The following is a 16500-nucleotide window of genomic DNA, read 5'->3' as shown; positions in this document are numbered from 1 at the left end:
AAGCTCTGTGTAGCTTTCAGAAGAACCCAATTCTGAGAGATTTGTGTGTAGGAAGGAGCTGGGGGCGTCCCTGAACTGATGCACAGAGGAGAAGACAGGAAACGTACGATAAGGGCGGAATTCCAACTGAGGCGTACGGAGCACAATAGGTTAGGTGTCTATCGCCATAACCACTCCCCCACCTCATCCGAGCTGTATCTAGCGCCAGTCAGCTGGCTGGCTAGGGACAAAGGCTTTTATTACACAGGTTTCCTGAGCAATCGAACAGAACTCGGCGCTGTCAAGAAAACCCCAAACACCCTTGGAGGCTTGTGGATTCGCCTTCGAGGTTGGCATATAGAGGCGGCTCTTCCTGCTGCCCTCTCCCTTGTGTGACCTAGCAAAGGGAGAATGGAGGCAGCAAGCTCCCCCCACCGGTTTGTTCTGCCAAAGTCTGTGGAGTGCGACTGGCTGTGGGGAGGCAGAATCCTGAGCCTGTCCCATCACATCCCAGGGCTGGCTGTGCGCATCCCAGGAGAAGAAGGGGGTTCTGGGTGGAAGGAAAACAAGTGAAGCCCTGTCCCAGTGAGCATGAGCTTTTGTCTAAGCGGGGTGGGGGATGGGGAGCTAGAGGGGTTCCCTATCAGCCTTTGTGGCTGCCCCAGGGTGTGATTCACAGACTTGGACTTGGCAGTGACATTGGCTGTGAGCAACACGGAGCCACGCAGCCCCCACCTGCCCTTCTGATGGCGGACTCTGAGGAGCTCCTGCTAAATACGGCAGGTCAGAGAACTGACAACCTGGTACTCTCTGCCCACGTGTCATTATCATAATCCCAGGTGTGTGTTTGTGCAGCCTTTTATGTCGGGTTCTGTCATTCAATTGGGTGTCCTGCTCCCCCAAGGGAGGCCTGGATTCAAATCAAACTCCTGCCACAGCTCTGGTTTCCCGTGTGGAGAAGTGACCTCAGTTCGACCTCTCCCCGATATTGTAAGATTGCTTAGGATTTATATCAGATTGGGGACCATAGGTTCAATTCCCACTGGTGCCTTTTTTTTTTTTTTGCTGCCCTTCCCACAGGGACCGTGGGTTCAACTCTCACTGGTGTCTTTATTTTTTGTGGCCCTTCCCACAAGGATCCAGTCCCAGGTGGTTCTGAGCCAGTCAGGTCCCTGAATGAAGAACTCTGGAGAATCCACTGGCTGACATGCGCTGTGAGCGGGTTCACTATTACCAGCTGTGAGGGCGAGTCAGGGTTTCCCCCCAATCCTGCAGCCCCATAGCAGCATGAACAGCCATGGTTAGGATGCCTCAGACCCCTTGAGATGGGGTGACTGGGCCCCTACAATCCCAGCCCCCTCCTTAGTCTGTCTCCTTCATGGCTCCAGACCAAGACTGACCCTTCCCCCAACACACACTTCCCTTGTTCCCTCTTTTCCCTTAACTTGTTGTGACGTAGTGGGGGTACTTGCTGGGCTGTGGTGACCCCTGCTGTCTGGAGCAAGACCCAGCAGGGAAAACCTCGCTAGGCAGAGGTAAGGCCAAACTTGTTGAACCAGTGGCCATACACCCCCCATGGAGAGGAACAAAGGAAGGTGGATGCTGCCCTGGCTGGGGGGAAGTTAGGGAGTTGGTTGCTGGCTGTCGGAGGGCATGGAGGAGAGCCTAGGGGAAGGGGCTGGAGTTTAGGGGCCCAGTCTCCCCCATCTCAAGGGGGCCTGAGGCATCCAAGCCCAGCTCTGTGACCAGACTACATCTGTGCTGTGCTGTATCCTGGAGAGGCAATAAACTTCCTCAATTCTACTGGCTGGTGCAGTCTGTTTGTGCCATTTCGGGATGCAGGAGACGGGGGACCCCAACGCGCCATCACACAAACTATTTGGGTTCAACTCAGGCTCTAGGTTTTTTGCCGCCTGAAGCAATAAAATTTTTGGTTGCCCTTTGGCCCGCTGCTGGACAGGCACTGGGGAGGTAAGCGCCGCTTTCACCTTGCAACCTTGTGGCTCTTTGACTCCCACTGCGCCCTCCGGCCAAAACCAGCCTACTCCCGTCTCCCCTCCACACACATCCGCGTCCACGCACTTCCCGAACCCCATTCACCAAACCCGGTTTCTACCTTCTCTCCCCTCCCAGGCAAACCCGACCCCCTCAGTTACCGGACCCAGTCCGCCCCCCTTCTCTCCCCCACCTAATCCACCCTGCGCCCTCTCTTCCCTCCCAGCCAAACCCGATCCCCCTCTCTCCCGACCGGACCCAGTCTGCTTCCCTCTCCCACCTCCCTCCACTGACCGAACTCTGTCTCCTTTCTCTCTCCCCGCCAAACCCTCGTGTCTCCTCCCCACAACACGTGCGGAAACATCCGAGCGCCCTGGGGGAGGGGTGAAAGTGGCCCGGGTCCCCCGACGTCCCTTTCTCTGTAGTTGTAAACACCATTCCCCGGTGTGAAGCGGGGCACCGTGGGCTCCCTTCCACTGCAAGAGGAGAGAGAGGAGCCACCAGGCCAGGGCTCGCCAGCAGCCGCCGCGAGGGACTCTGTGTGGCCAGCGGCTCCTGGGGACGCTGCTGAAGAGTTGAGGGTCCGGCGCGGTAGCGCAGCTGGCTGGCTGCCCCGGGCAAACACCTGGGAGCAGGAGAGGGGCAGAGCACTGGGTGGGGCGCTGGCTGCGCGCCAGGGTCCAAGCTCCGCGCCGAGCAGAAGGAGGGTCTCCCGAGCTCTCCCGGCGCTGATTAGACAAGAGGCTGGAGGAAGGGAAGTAGGTGGGGGAGGTGGAGGTGTGACAACGCGTGGGGGTCCCCCGCCTCCTGCACCCCCGTAATGGCACTAACAGACTCCACCAGCCAGTGGAATAGAGGGAGTTTATTGCTTCTGCGGGATACAGCACAGCACAGATGTAATCTGGTTACAGGAACTGGGGCTAGGAGGCCACAGCACCCCCCCCCCGCCAGATGGGGGGTGGCTGGGCCCTACAATCCCAGCCACCTCCCTAGCTCCTTCTCCCTTGCTTCCCAGACAGAGACTAAAACTCTCTTCCAGCCCTGCCCCCCAGCCAGGGGTGACATTCAACCTTCCTTTGTTTCTCTCCCTGGGGGGTAGCTGGTCGGACAGGTTGAGAGACCCTTGCCTAGTGACTCATCCTTTGCCCTACTGGGCCGTGCTACTGACAGCAGCCAGTAGGGGTCACCCACAGCCCCAGCATAGCAACTGGCAAGGTACCCCACACTACGTCACAGGGGGTGAAATCAACAACAACAACGACAAGCGGCGAGGCTGCAGGCAGCTGGGACCGTGGAGGGCAGCAGGAACCGGTGGAAGCCTGGCTGGACGATCACTGAACGATCACCCTCTCTTATTTTCTTTGGGAAGCCTCCCCTCCCTTCCTACAGACAATCCCCGGGAGCTGCTTCCCCTTGACACTCCCCTCCCCACAACATTTCCCCTCCCAACAGCTGTCAAAAATGCAAGGGCATCCCTGTCCCCTGGCGTGCCCCTGGATGTGCGGCCCCGCCCGTGGGCCCCGAGCACGTGAGTGGCCCCATCCCCGGGCGCCCAGGAGCCTCTAAAAGTTGGGGACCACTGCGCTGAACAAAGGAAGGCAGCGTTGGGGGGAAGAGTCAGTTTTTGACTGGGAAAACATGAAGGGAACAGACTAAGCAGAGTGCTGGGAGGTTAGGCACCCAGGCACCCCACCCCAGGGGGTCTACTGCTGCCTGGCCCTCCCGTCTTATGCCCACATGTAACGTAGTGGGGGGTACCTTTCTGGTTGCTATGCTGGGCAGTGGGATGTGGGTGACCTCCACTGGCTGCCGTCTGCAGCACAGCCCAGCAGGGCAGGGGATGAGTCATTATGCAAGGGGGCTTCAAACCTGTCTGACCAGTTATCTCACAGGGAGCGGAACAATGGGAAAAAGGGAAGTGGAGCCCTGGCTGGAAGTGAGTTAGTTTGGTTTCTGGCTGGTATCATGGAGGAAGGAGCTGTGACGACGCGTAAGGATTTTCCCGTCTCCTGCACCCCCGAAATGGCATGAACAGACTCCACCAGCCAGTAGAATGGAGGTTGTTTATTGCTCCTCCAGCACAGCACAGCACAGCACAGCACAGATGTAATCTGGTTACAGGAACTGGGGCTCAGAGGCCTCAGTGCCCCCCTTGAGATAGGGGAGTCCCAACCCCCTCCCCAGCTCCTTCTTCCCTGCTTTCCAGACAGGAACTAACTAACTCTCCTCCAGCCCTGCCCCCCAGCCAGGGCAGCATTCCACCTCCCTTTGTTTCCCTCCATGGGGGGTGGCTGGTCAGACCGGTTTGGAGCCCCCTTTGCATAATGACCAGACAGCAGAAGTTGCCACAGGCCTGGAAAGGCACCCCCACTACGTCACAGCAGCCTAGGCAATGGGCTGGGATTTAGGGGCCCAGACTCCCCCATCTCAATGGGGGCTGAGGCATCCTAGGCCTGCCCTGTATCCAGATTACATCTGTGCTGTGCTGTATCCTGGAGAAGCAACAAACCCTCTCTATTCTACTGGCTGGCGGAGTCTCAAAGTGTTACAGACGGGGTGCAGGATCTGGGGAATCCTCAACACACCATCACAGCACCTCAACCCTCTGCCCCCTCCTGATGAAAGTCACTGAAGAGGGGCAAGAGAGGGAAGATGGAGTGAGCATGGCAGGGAGGTGAAGAAGGTAAGGTTCTGCCATAGGTCTCAATCGGGCCCCAGCGTAGATTTTATCCAGGGGCTCTACCCCCGCGACACACTGGGGTAGGTGGGGCACTGGTTGATAGCTCTGCAAAGGGGGGCCCTGCAAAAACGCGCAGGCTGGGCGAACCTGACTCCCCCCTCTCGACTCTACTGCGAGTAAGAAAACGCTCCAGACTTTGTGTCTTTCATAACGCGGGAGATATGCAAATGAGAGCGAGAGTTCCCTGTTTAAATCTGTCCCTCCCTTTGCCCAGGCTGCACCCAGGCAATCTGCAGCCCCTGGGTCTGGGCAGTGAGCAGCCAGTTCCCGGAGAACTTTCCCCGCCAGCACCAGGGACAATGAGGCTTTGGCTCCATCTCCTTTTCCTTGCAGCGGCCGTGGCAGGTATTTTCTCCCCTTTCCTGTTCTGGAGAGGCCGGGGGACATTGCAGGGCAGCAGCTGACACAAGAGTCATTTGTAACCTGCCTCTGTTCCCAGGTGCCCGGTGCCAGGTGCAGCTGGTGGAGTCCGGAGGGGATGTGAAGAAGCCCGGAGACTCTCTGCGCCTCTCCTGCAAAGCCTCCGGCTTCAATTTCAGCGACTACGGGATGCACTGGCTCCGGCAGGCTCCCGGGAAGGGGCTGGAGTGGGTGGCTCGGGTCAGTAAACCAAGCGGATCCAAGCAGGATTATTCCCCGGCTGTTCAAGGCCGATTCACCGTCTCCCGAGACAACTCTGTGAATTCGGCTTATCTGCAAATGACCGGCCTGAAGCCCGAGGACACCGCCCGCTACTACTGCAGCAGACGCCAGACGCACAGTGACACTGAACCTAGAAGTGCTGATGCCAGAACCCAGGCTGCACCGTCCCCCGTGCGCCGCCTGGGGGCAGCAGTGACCATGCAGCTCTGGGCACTGGCGAGAAAAAATGCTCCGTGTCAATCAAAACTCCGCCCTGGGCTTTTAACCCGCAATTCCCTGGCAACTTCATCGCGGGCTGGACACCGCAGAGACGGCTCCGTTCCCCAGCGAACCGCAGCGTGGGAGTCACCAGGGTGGATTCTTTCTCTCTCACCGCAGAGCAATGACAAACTCCGAGGTGGGGAGGCTTATACCTGGCTGGGAACAGGGCCGGCTCTAGGCACCAGCAAATCAAGCAGGCGCTTGGGGCAGCACATTTCCAGGGGCAGCATTTCCAGTTAAGCAGCCACCCCCGGCAATGCCCGGCCCCGCCCCGCCGATTTTCCTGGGACTGAATTTCCAACTTTTCCCCATCAACGCGTCCATGTAAAACTCCATATTTTGGTGCTTTAGAGGCATCCCAATGGGCTGACAGAAAAGTTTGTTGGTTTTGTTGCCTCGGGCATAGTCAAGGATCCGGAGTCGCTTTTGCCCGTCCAGATGGATGACTTCGGGGTTGGGGGCGGAGGAGCCCACGTGCGCCGACTTGAAGGAGTCCAGCTTCTGCCCGGGCCACACGGCTCTCAGGGTCTGCAGGGGGAACATGCGGTTGGAGTCGGACACGCAGACCGGGGGTCGTTAGGCGGTGGCTCCTGGCCAGGCTGCCTGCCTCCTCCGCCCTGCCCATCATCAGCACCTTCCTCCGGGTGCACAGAGAATCCAGGAGCCAGAGCATCAGCGCGGGGAGCAGGAAGCGGGGCAGCGGGAGGAAGCAGGCAGCGGCCTGGGTGAGCAGCTGCAAGGCGCGAACCCCGAGGGAGTGGAGCATCTTGAGGGATGCTGAGCTCCGGCTCTCGCCCCTTCCACACACGCCCGCCTGCCAGGGTCCTTCCAGCTCAGCTGAGCTCCCGCTTCCCTTTAGGCCCATTTTATAGTCAGGGATTTCAATGAAAAGTGACTCCAGCTCCGGCCGGACCCGTCCCCTTGGCACTGGAGCCTGGGGGTTACCTGCCCCTCTGCGACAGTGAGCTAACAATGCACAGCGAGGCTGGAGGCTGGAGCCTCGCTTCGACCTGCAAGGGACGCGCCACGGCGCAGGGGGCCAGGACTCAACCGGGCTCCAGGGGCAGAGAGCAGGCCCCACATCCGGCCCGGGACAAGGCAGGGCAGCAGGGGAGGGGACGCAGCGCACGTGTGGGGGCAGCGGGAGTGGTTGCCAGAGGCGCTGCCGGGAGACACGACCTCGCTGCCCGGAGGCAGGGCCAGTAGCTCCCGGCCACTGAGCGCGGGTGTTAAAGCGTTTTCTCTACCCTGTCCCCTCCCCATTTCGGGACCCAGAAGCTGCAGCCGGGCCTCCCAGCGGAGGCGCGGGGCAATGGCCGCCCCTTTGCAGGTCAGGGGATGACACACGGGGCTCTGCCTTGTCCGAGCTAGAGGCCTGGCCCTGGAAGGGGCCGTCGCCGGCAGGCGCGTTTGGTTCCAGGGCGTTTAGCTCTTGCTTCGTCTTCGCTGAGCCGCGAACCGGCGCCTTGGCTGGGGAGCGATTGCAAACGGCCTTGCTGGGCTGCAGCCGCCGGGGGGTCTGTCCCGGGGAAAGGGCCCGGGGCGCTGCCAGGTTAGTGACCGCTGCTGCCTCTCGCTCCCAGACCTGCTGACAGCGTGAAATCAGCGAGAGGGGAGCGAGACAGGGAACCGATTCCTCGCCACTAGGGGTCGCTGTTGTCCGAAGGCGGAAAGGTCCCCGCTCTGCTGCGGGGCGAAGGGAGCGACCTTCCCTCCCTCTTCTCGGAGCCGAGGCCGCCTCTCCGATTGGAACCTCACAGAACCCCCGTCGGCTCCTCAGTCCGCCGCAGGGAGCAGGAGCCTCGAGTTCACCTGGACCAAGTGTCGGTTCACACTGACAAGCAGGGGCCAGACTGGAGGTGAACTTGTGACCTGTTTGCTCTTCATTCCGCCCACTCTGATTCCTGTGGGAATGTCCAGTCTTTGAACATCGCCCCCTCATTTCGGGCTGCAACTGAGATCAGGACCCTGCTGTACTAACCATGGTGCAAGTATACACGTAGAGCTAACACTTTGCCTCCCCCCGCCCACCATCCAAATCCTCTAAGGTAATATAACACCATAATAATGGCTATACTGGGTCAAATCAAATGTCCATCTAGCCCAGTATCCTGTCTTCTGACGGGACAATCCCAGGTGCTCCAGAGGGAATAGATAGAACAGCTAATCATGAAGTGAACGGCCTGTCACCCATTCCCGGCTTCTGACAAACAAGAGGCTAGTGGCACCATTCCTATCCAATATCCATAGCCATTGATGGACCTTTCCTTTATGAACTTATCTAACTCTATTTTGAACACTGTTAAAGTCCTAGTCTTCACAACATCCTCTGGCTAGTAGTTCCACCAGCTGACTGTGCATTGAGGGAAGTAATACCTTGTTGATTTTAAACCTGCTACCTATTCATTTTATTTGGCGACCCCTAGCTCTTGTGTTGTGGGAACAAGTGAATAACTTTTCTTTATTTACTTTCTCCACACCAGTCTTGATTTTATAGACCTCGATCATTTCCCCCTCTTAGTTGTTCTTTGTTGATGATGAAAAGTCCCAGTCTTATTAATCTTTCCTCATATTGCAGCCATTCCATACCACTGATGATTTTTGTTAATTCCTAACTGCCACTGAAATGGGTCTGAGCCCCCTTCATGAAGAAAGATTTGATCAGTTACACGGTCTTTGTGAAACTTTTGAATTTTTATAGGATATTGGAAATACTAAACTTCAGTTTTCTAAAGAAGATCTCATGAAGCACTTCCAGGACCTATATTTAGCGATCAGTACTGACAACGCTGCTGACATTAATGGAGCAGAATTGTATTATAATTTAATAGCTTTATCTGAGCTAATAAGTTCTAAAACTTCTCCTCTAAAAGTATTAGAATTTATAGCAAGAAATGATTTTTTTCACTCCAAACACTGCTATAGCATTCCACATTTTTTTAACATTACCAGTATCAGTGGCTTCTGGTGAGCGCAGTTTCTCAAAACTGAAATTAATAAGAAATTATTTCAGATCCACCATGTCTCAAAATTGTTTGTCAGAACTCACATTAATTTCAATTGAAAGTACTATTGCAAAAAAATTAGATTTTACTGAATTATTAAAAGGCTATGCAAGTATAAAAACCAGAAAAATTCAGTTCACATAAATTCTTTTAATTTAGGAGAAACTGGGCACACCAGAATACACTATGGCTACGTCAACACTGGCATGATTTTCCTAAAATGCTTTTAATGGAAAAGTTTTCCGTTAAAAGCATTTTTGGAAAAATCGCATCTAGATTGGCAGGATGCTTTTTTTGTGGAAAAGCGTCCATGGCCAATCTAGACGCAGGTTTCTGAAAAAAAGCCACGATCATCATTTTCGTGATTGGGGCTTTTTTGCGGAAAACAGTACTATGCTGTCTACACTGGGCCTTTTACGCAAAAGTCTTTCGGAAAAAGACTTTTGCCTGAACGGGAGCAGCATAGTATTTCCAGAAAAGCACTGATGATTTTACATGAGATCGTCAGTGCTTTTCCGGAAATTCAAGCGACCAGTGTAGACAGCTGGCAAGTTTTTCCCCAAAATCAGATGATTTTGCAGAAAAACTTGCCAGTGTAGACACAGCCTATGGTTATGTCTAGATTTCCGTTAGAAGCTTTAAAAGTTATTCCGTTAAAAGTTTGCCATTAAAAGCATTTTCATAACAGAGCGTCTAGATTGGCACGGACGCTTTTCCGCAAAAGCACTTTTTGCCTGAACCGGAGCAGAATAGTATTTCCGCAAGAAGCACTGATTTCTTACAGTAGGAAGTCAGTGCTTTTGCATAAATTCAAGCAGCCAGTGTAGACAGCTTGCAAGTTTTTTCCGGAAAAGTGGCTGATTTTCTGTAAAAACTGGCCAGTCTAGACACAGCCTAATGGTTTTCATTACAGAAAAAAAAAACAGCAAGCAAATGGTCTGATAGCCCTTTATAGACTAACAGAACATGTAGATGGTATCATGAGCTTTCCTGGGCACAGCCCACTTCTTCAGATGACTGGAGTTACGATTAGAGGATAAGGAAACTCGAAAGAAATAGGAGAAGGGAAGGGGCGGGGGAAGAAAGATGTTCTGTCACCCACCACCCTACCTCTGTGCATAAAGTATACTTACAGTGTATAGTTGAACCCAAACAGTCTGTAATTGTGATTTTGTTAAAATTAAATGTGTACACTAGTAGGAAATTGTTTTATTTCGCTAACTACAAATGTTGTTTTCATTTTTTAACAATTTTAATCAGTCAAAAACAAACAAACGAAATTTCAAAGTGCAAATATGTGTAAAAGCCAACATAAAAGGGGTGGGGCTGCCGAAACCTAGAGCCGGCCCTGCACCTTGCAAGTATGGAGAATAATCGCCACTGAAAGTCAAAGGAATTTATCAGAAACTATTCAAGTTCTTCAGAAAATCCATCATGGAGACCTTATATTCTGTGTAGAAGTGCTGGTCACCCACAGAAAGCAAGGGGAGCTGCAGGTACTTAGTGCATCCGAGGACACATTTTAAAGTATTTAGGTGCAGAGTGGGGTTTTCAAAATGCAAAGAGAGGCCTTTTCCCCATTGAAATCAAGGCGTGTTGGGCCCCGTGGTGATTTTGAAGATAACCTGCAGGCACATAAGGACCTTTAGAATTGTACCTTGAATCCAATGTTTCAAAATTGACTTTGCAAAACAGAATTTTCTCCATGTTTTTTAAGTAAAAACGAATGAAGAGAGTAACTTAATGCTAGATTTAAATATATTCCCTTCTCTTTGTAAAAGAATCACTATAGTCACTCAGCGGAAAAGAGAAGAGAAGAAAAGTCTGGACAGGTATAAATCAACTGAATTCAGACAATGCAATCTATCGCCACAGGAATTCCTCTACAACACTTTTCATCGTTTCTTAGGGTAGCAAAGTGCTTTGCAAAGGAAGTAATTCTAGAGATGGGAAAATTGAGGGCCAGAAGCTGTGACTTGCCCAAGGTCACCAGCAGTAGAGCGAACACGGCTGCAAGTCATTGGAGTGTCAGTCCCGTGGCTTTCTCCACTAGACCATACTGCCTCCTTTGTGGCTTGCATAGTCCATCCTCGGGTTTCTGGACAAGGCCTTCGTTAATTCAGGCTGAGCCTCCTGGACAGTACATCTCCGCAAAACTTTGCTGTGTGGTGTAGTCATTCCCCGGGGGAGATCCCCGGACACAGAAACAGCTCTCTGCCTTCTCAAATATTCCCCGGTGAAACCCGCATGCAAATCGCTGCCGTGGAGGGGGGGCTCCACCCTGTTTAAATACAAAGCTCTGGTTCTCTGCCAGAAGGCGATAGCTGACAGCGCCGCCCCGACACACCATGGGGTCTCGGCTGCTTTTCTGTTTGCTCTTATGTGCCGTGACCTGTGAGTATTTCTGCGGACCGCAGGGAGCGTTCACATCCTAAGTTGAGGAGTAAAACAGGGGTAAGAATAATAAGATCCGTCACCATCTTCACTCTTCCCAGGTGTCCACTTGTGACGGCGCGTTGGGGGTTCCCCGTCTCCTGCACCCCGAAATGGCACAAACAGACTGCACCAGCCAGTGGAATTGAGGGTGGTTTATTGCTCCTCCAGCACAGCGCAGCACAGATGTAATCTGGTTACAGGAACTGGGCTAGGATGCCTCAGGCCCCCTTGAGATGGGGGAGACTGGGCCCCTAAACTCCAGCCCCTTCCCCTAGGCTCTCCTCCATGCCCTCCGACAGCCAGCAACCAACTCACTAACTTCCAGCCCTGCCCCCCAGCCAAGGCAGCATTCCACCTTTCTTTGTTCCTCTCCATGGGGGGTGTCTGGCCACTGGTTTGCATAGTGACTCATCCTGTTTTGCTGGGTCGTGGTACCCACGGCAGCCAGTGGGGGTTCCCCCAGAGCCAGCAGCATAGAAACCAGCCAGGTACCCCCACTACGTCACAGTTCTCCCCCCTCCAAGAGCGAACTGAGCAGGGTCACTCCGCTCGTGACCTAGGGAAGTTCGGGTCCTCTGCGTGGGAACCCGCCCCGGGGACATGGGTGCTCCCCTTGACTCAGGCCGGCCGTGGCAAGGCCCCACATGAATTGGCTTCCCTCTGTCCACTCGCCGCCCCGCTCCAGGGTGACTGGCCCAGGCCTGTCCTCGGGGGTCACACCCACCCTTCCGCTGGCCTTGATCTCTGGCCAGGGTCTCTCGGGCCGGGGCCATGAGCCCAGCGAGCCTTCTCTGGACAGCCAGGGCGGCTTCCACCCCCGATGCTCCATCCAGGGAGGACTTCCCCTCCCATAGCTCTCTCAGCAAGCCCAGAGGGTCTATCTGGGGTAGAGACCCCCAAGCCGCTTTCCTCCTGTCTTGGGCCTTCCCGCCCCTCTGGCAGGAGTCACAGGACCGGCAGTACCGCTGCACGGCTGTAAAGATTCCCGGCCAATAGAAGTGCTGGAGCAGCTTCAGCCGGGTGCCCCGGATCCCCCGGTGGCCCCCAACGGGGACATCGTGGGCCAAATACAGCAGCTCGAGGCGATACTTTCGGGGGACGACCAGCTGCCGCTGGACCCTCCATGCCCTCGCCTTCCTGGGGGGGAGCCACTCCCGGAACAGGAGCCCACGCTCCCGCAGGAATCTCTCCTGGCCACCTCTCCCCCGGGGCTGAGCTGCACGGAGGCCAGCCTGGTCCCTCAGCCTCTGCAAGGAAGGGTCTGCCTGCACCTCAGCCTGGAATTCAGCTGCTGAGGCAGGGATCGGGACCTGTCCCCCACCTCTGCCTAGGTCCGGAGTCCCAGCCGGGCTGGACCCCGTGTCCACTGGGATGGGACCCTGAGGACGCTGCCAGGAGTCCTTCCCTGGACCCACGTTGTCAGCCCCCCGCTGGCTCTGGCTCCGGGTAGTGACTAGAGCCCGCTGGGATTCATGGGGCCACTCCTCTAGGTCGTTCCCCATCAGCACCTCGGTGGGCAAGTGCGGGTGCACCCCCACTTCCTTGAGGCCTTCCTTCGCCCCCCATTTCAGATGCACCCTGGCTACAGGCACCTTAAACGGGGACCCGTCTATGCCCTTCAGGGTCAGCTGCGCGTGGGGTAGTATCCGCTCCGGGGCCACTATGTCGGATCGGGCCAGAGTCACCTCCGCCCCCGTGTCCCAGAAGCCCGTCACCTTCCTACCATCCACCTCCAGGGGTATGAGGCACTCGCTCCGCAGGGGCCGTCCTGCCCCCACCCGGTACATGGAGAAATCCGCCTCCTGAGAATCAGACCTCCCAGGGGAGGTGCACTGAGCATCCTTCCCCTCTCTCTGAGCTGAGGTTTGCCTGCCAGCCCCTGCCTCTGGGGCAGCCTGCCCTTCCTCCCACCCCAGCCAGTTAACCCTGGAAAGTCCCCGGTCCTGGGACCTGGTGCACTGAGCCCTCTTGTGGCCTTTTTGCCCACAGCGATGGCAAGTTAGGCTTTGGGCTGTCTCTGTCCAGGCCCTGGCTGGTTCTCTGGGGTGCAGACGACCTGTTCCTTGGTCTCGCCCCGTAGTTGACTCCCTCCGTCGCTCAGCCGAGATCCGGTCTCTGCGCGGTTCCCTCTCTCTCCGGGACTCCCGTTCACACCCGGACCGGCTCTCCGTGAACTCATCCGCCAGTCTCCCGGCCTCCTGGGGGTTCTCTGGTCTCCGGTCCTTGAGCCACAGCCTCAGTTTGGGTGGGCACGCTTCATAGAACTGCTCCATCATGACCAGCTTGAGCAGCTCCTCTGCGGTCTGGGCTCCGACTCCAGACACCCACTTGCGGCAGTATTGCGCCAGGCGGGAGGCCAGGTCCACATAGGTCTCCCGTGGCCCTTTCTGTACCCCCCGGAACTTCTTCCTGTACATCTCGGGGGTCAGCCCGAACTTGTGCAGCAGGGCCTCCTTGACTCGGTTGTAATCCCCTGGCTGTAGGTCCTCCAGCTGACTGAGCACTCCGGCCGCCTCCTGGCTCAGTGCGGGGATGAGCTCCTGCAGCCAGTCAGCTGGGGGAACCCGTTGCAGTCCACAGGCCCTCTCAAAGGAGCTGAGGAACCCGTCTATGTCGCCCATGTCCTTCAATTGGGCCACCACGGGCCTCTCCAAGCGTCTGGCAGTCCTGGGACCTTGGGGCCCATCCGCACTTGGCGCAGCCGGTGCCCCGCCGGTTCTCCGCTCTGCCATGGCCAGCTCATGCTGCCGCTGCCTCTCTCGGTCTTGGCGCTCCTTCTCTCGGTCTTGGCGCTCCTTCTCTCGGTCCTCTACTTCCAATTCCCTGATCCGCAGCTGGATCTCCAGGCGCCGCAGCTCCGCTGGGCTGGCCCCTGCCCTAGATGGGCTACTTGCAGGCCTCCCGGGAGACGCTGTCTCATCTCTCCGGTGGGTTCCAGCGCTCCTCCCCCTCTCTGAGCCTGACACACTCTCAGGGGGGGTCTGGCTGCTTCCCCTGGGGACAAGATCCTGGCCCTGTGGCTGGTCATTCTCTTCCAGCTGGGTAATCAGCTGGGCCTTGGTTGCTTTCTGCACAGGCAAGCCCCTCTCTCTGCACAGCCCCACCAGCTCTGCCTTCAAGAGTGGGGCGTAGGCCATCTGCCCGCTGGTCCCCTCGGTGCAGACTCACCAGTCTAGTGCTGCAGCGCCCCACGATTCCCCGGAACCGCTTCGCTCTGTCTCCAGCACGCCTGGCTCCAGGGCTCTTGCTTCTACTGCGCCTTGTCGCTTGCCGCTGGAAGCTCCATCCACGGGGTGCAGTGCATCCCGCTCCTGACACCAGTGTGACGGCGCGTTGGGGGTTCCCCGTCTCCTGCACCCCGAAATGGCACAAACAGACTGCACCAGCCAGTGGAATTGAGGGTGGTTTATTGCTCCTCCAGCACAGCGCAGCACAGATGTAATCTGGTTACAGGAACTGGGCTAGGATGCCTCAGGCCCCCTTGAGATGGGGGAGACTGGGCCCCTAAACTCCAGCCCCTTCCCCTAGGCTCTCCTCCATGCCCTCCGACAGCCAGCAACCAACTCACTAACTTCCAGCCCTGCCCCCCAGCCAAGGCAGCATTCCACCTTTCTTTGTTCCTCTCCATGGGGGGTGTCTGGCCACTGGTTTGCATAGTGACTCATCCTGTTTTGCTGGGTCGTGGTACCCACGGCAGCCAGTGGGGGTTCCCCCAGAGCCAGCAGCATAGAAACCAGCCAGGTACCCCCACTACGTCACACCACTCCCAAGTCCAGCTGGTCCCGTCCGGCCCGGGAACGGTGAAGCCCGGAGAGACCCTCACCCTGAGCTGCGCTGTGTCCGGAGACTCCAGCGGGATCATCTCGAGTGGCTGTTGCTTCTGGAGCTGGATCCGGCAGAGCCCCGGGAAAGGCTTGGAATGGATGGGATACAGAACTCGAGATGGAAGCACAAACTACGCCCCATCCCTCCAAAGCAGGATCGTTATCACGGTAGATTCCTCCAGGAACCAGTTCTCGCTGCAGCTCCGCTCGCTGACAGCTGCCGACACCGCCACCTATTACTGCGCCAGAGACACAGTGACACAGAGCAACGCGGGGCCCGTACGAAAAGGGGAAGAGACATTCAGAGCATTTATGAGGGAGAAAGAGAGAAAGGAAAGGGACAGGGAATGGGAAAGGGAAGGGAAGAGTCGGTCCAAATCTTTTGGCGCTTTAGGTGAACTTTGGCGCCCCTGCGCACCGCCCTCCTCGCTTCCGTGACCAATCAACAGAGCCATTTCCACTTGCCATTGGCTCTCAGGTTTTCAAAGCGCCCGTTTAGCCCTGTGGCCCTGAGCCAGGCAGGTCACGTTCCTACCGACACCCGCCCCTCGGCCCTGGGCCTACACGCAAATCACCGGCTGATTTTAACCCTTTCTCGTTCCAGCGCCGGGATCTTTACAGCATTTATGAAAGAGAAAGAGAGAAAAAGGAAAGAAAAGGGACAGGGAAAGGGAAAGAAAGAGTCGGTCGAAGTGTTTTGGTGCCTTAGGTGAACTTTAGCGGCCCTGCGCACTACCCATCTCGCTTCCCAGACCAATCACTTAACAGAGTCATTTCCACGCGCCCTTGGCTCTCAGGCAGAGCGAGGGTTTCATTCCGGTTTTCAAAGCGCCCGTGTGGCCCTGAGCCAGGCAGGGCACATTGCTACCGACACCCGCCTCTCAGCCCCGGGCCTGCATTCAAATCACCGGCTGATTTTAACCCTTTCGCATCCCAGCGCCGGGCCCTGTGGAGATGCGCTTTATCCCCAGTGAACACGGTGCTACTCTCTTGTGACCTGCCTCAGGGTGAGCCGGGCGCGTGAAACCAACCTGGTTCCCTGCCTACAAGACTGTGCGTGAGCCCTCCCTGAGCTCAGTTCTTTATACCCACGATGCCTTCCAGTTCGGTCTGAGGCACCGCAAACCAGGCAAATCCAGGCCTTGTGTTTAAAGCCCAGGCGCCGAGCGACAGTTTCCAATCTACCCCCATTTCTGCAACCCCTGGGCCTAGTTCTCCTCGTTCACTCCCTTTATCGTGCTGTCCGGGCGGAGATATCTCCTCTTGCTAACAGGTCTCTCCGGTGCGTTCTTGTGCCCGAGAATTACACCCGTTTGCAGTTCTGTGTGCGCCCTGGGGGCCTCCCTGGTTTGTTCGCAGGTGCCCGGTGCGATGGGGAGCTGGTGGAGTCTGGGGGAGGACTCAGAAAACCAAGCGAGTCCCTCACACTCTCCTGCAAAGCCTCTGGATTCACTTTCTCCAGCTACTTGATGGAGTTACTTGGGTGCTCCAGGCTCCTGGGAACGGGCTGCAGCTGGCGGCCCGGACCAGGCACAACGCAGAGACAATCCACTACACAGACTCGGTGAAAGGGCGCTTCACAGTCTGCAGGGACAATCCCAGCAACCTGCTGGACCTG

Source organism: Pelodiscus sinensis, chromosome 30 (assembly GCF_052426305.1).
Source record: "Pelodiscus sinensis isolate ZL-2025 chromosome 30, ASM5242630v1, whole genome shotgun sequence".
In the NCBI taxonomy this organism is placed as follows: domain Eukaryota; kingdom Metazoa; phylum Chordata; order Testudines; family Trionychidae; genus Pelodiscus; species Pelodiscus sinensis.
This window is presented reverse-complemented; position numbering follows the sequence as displayed.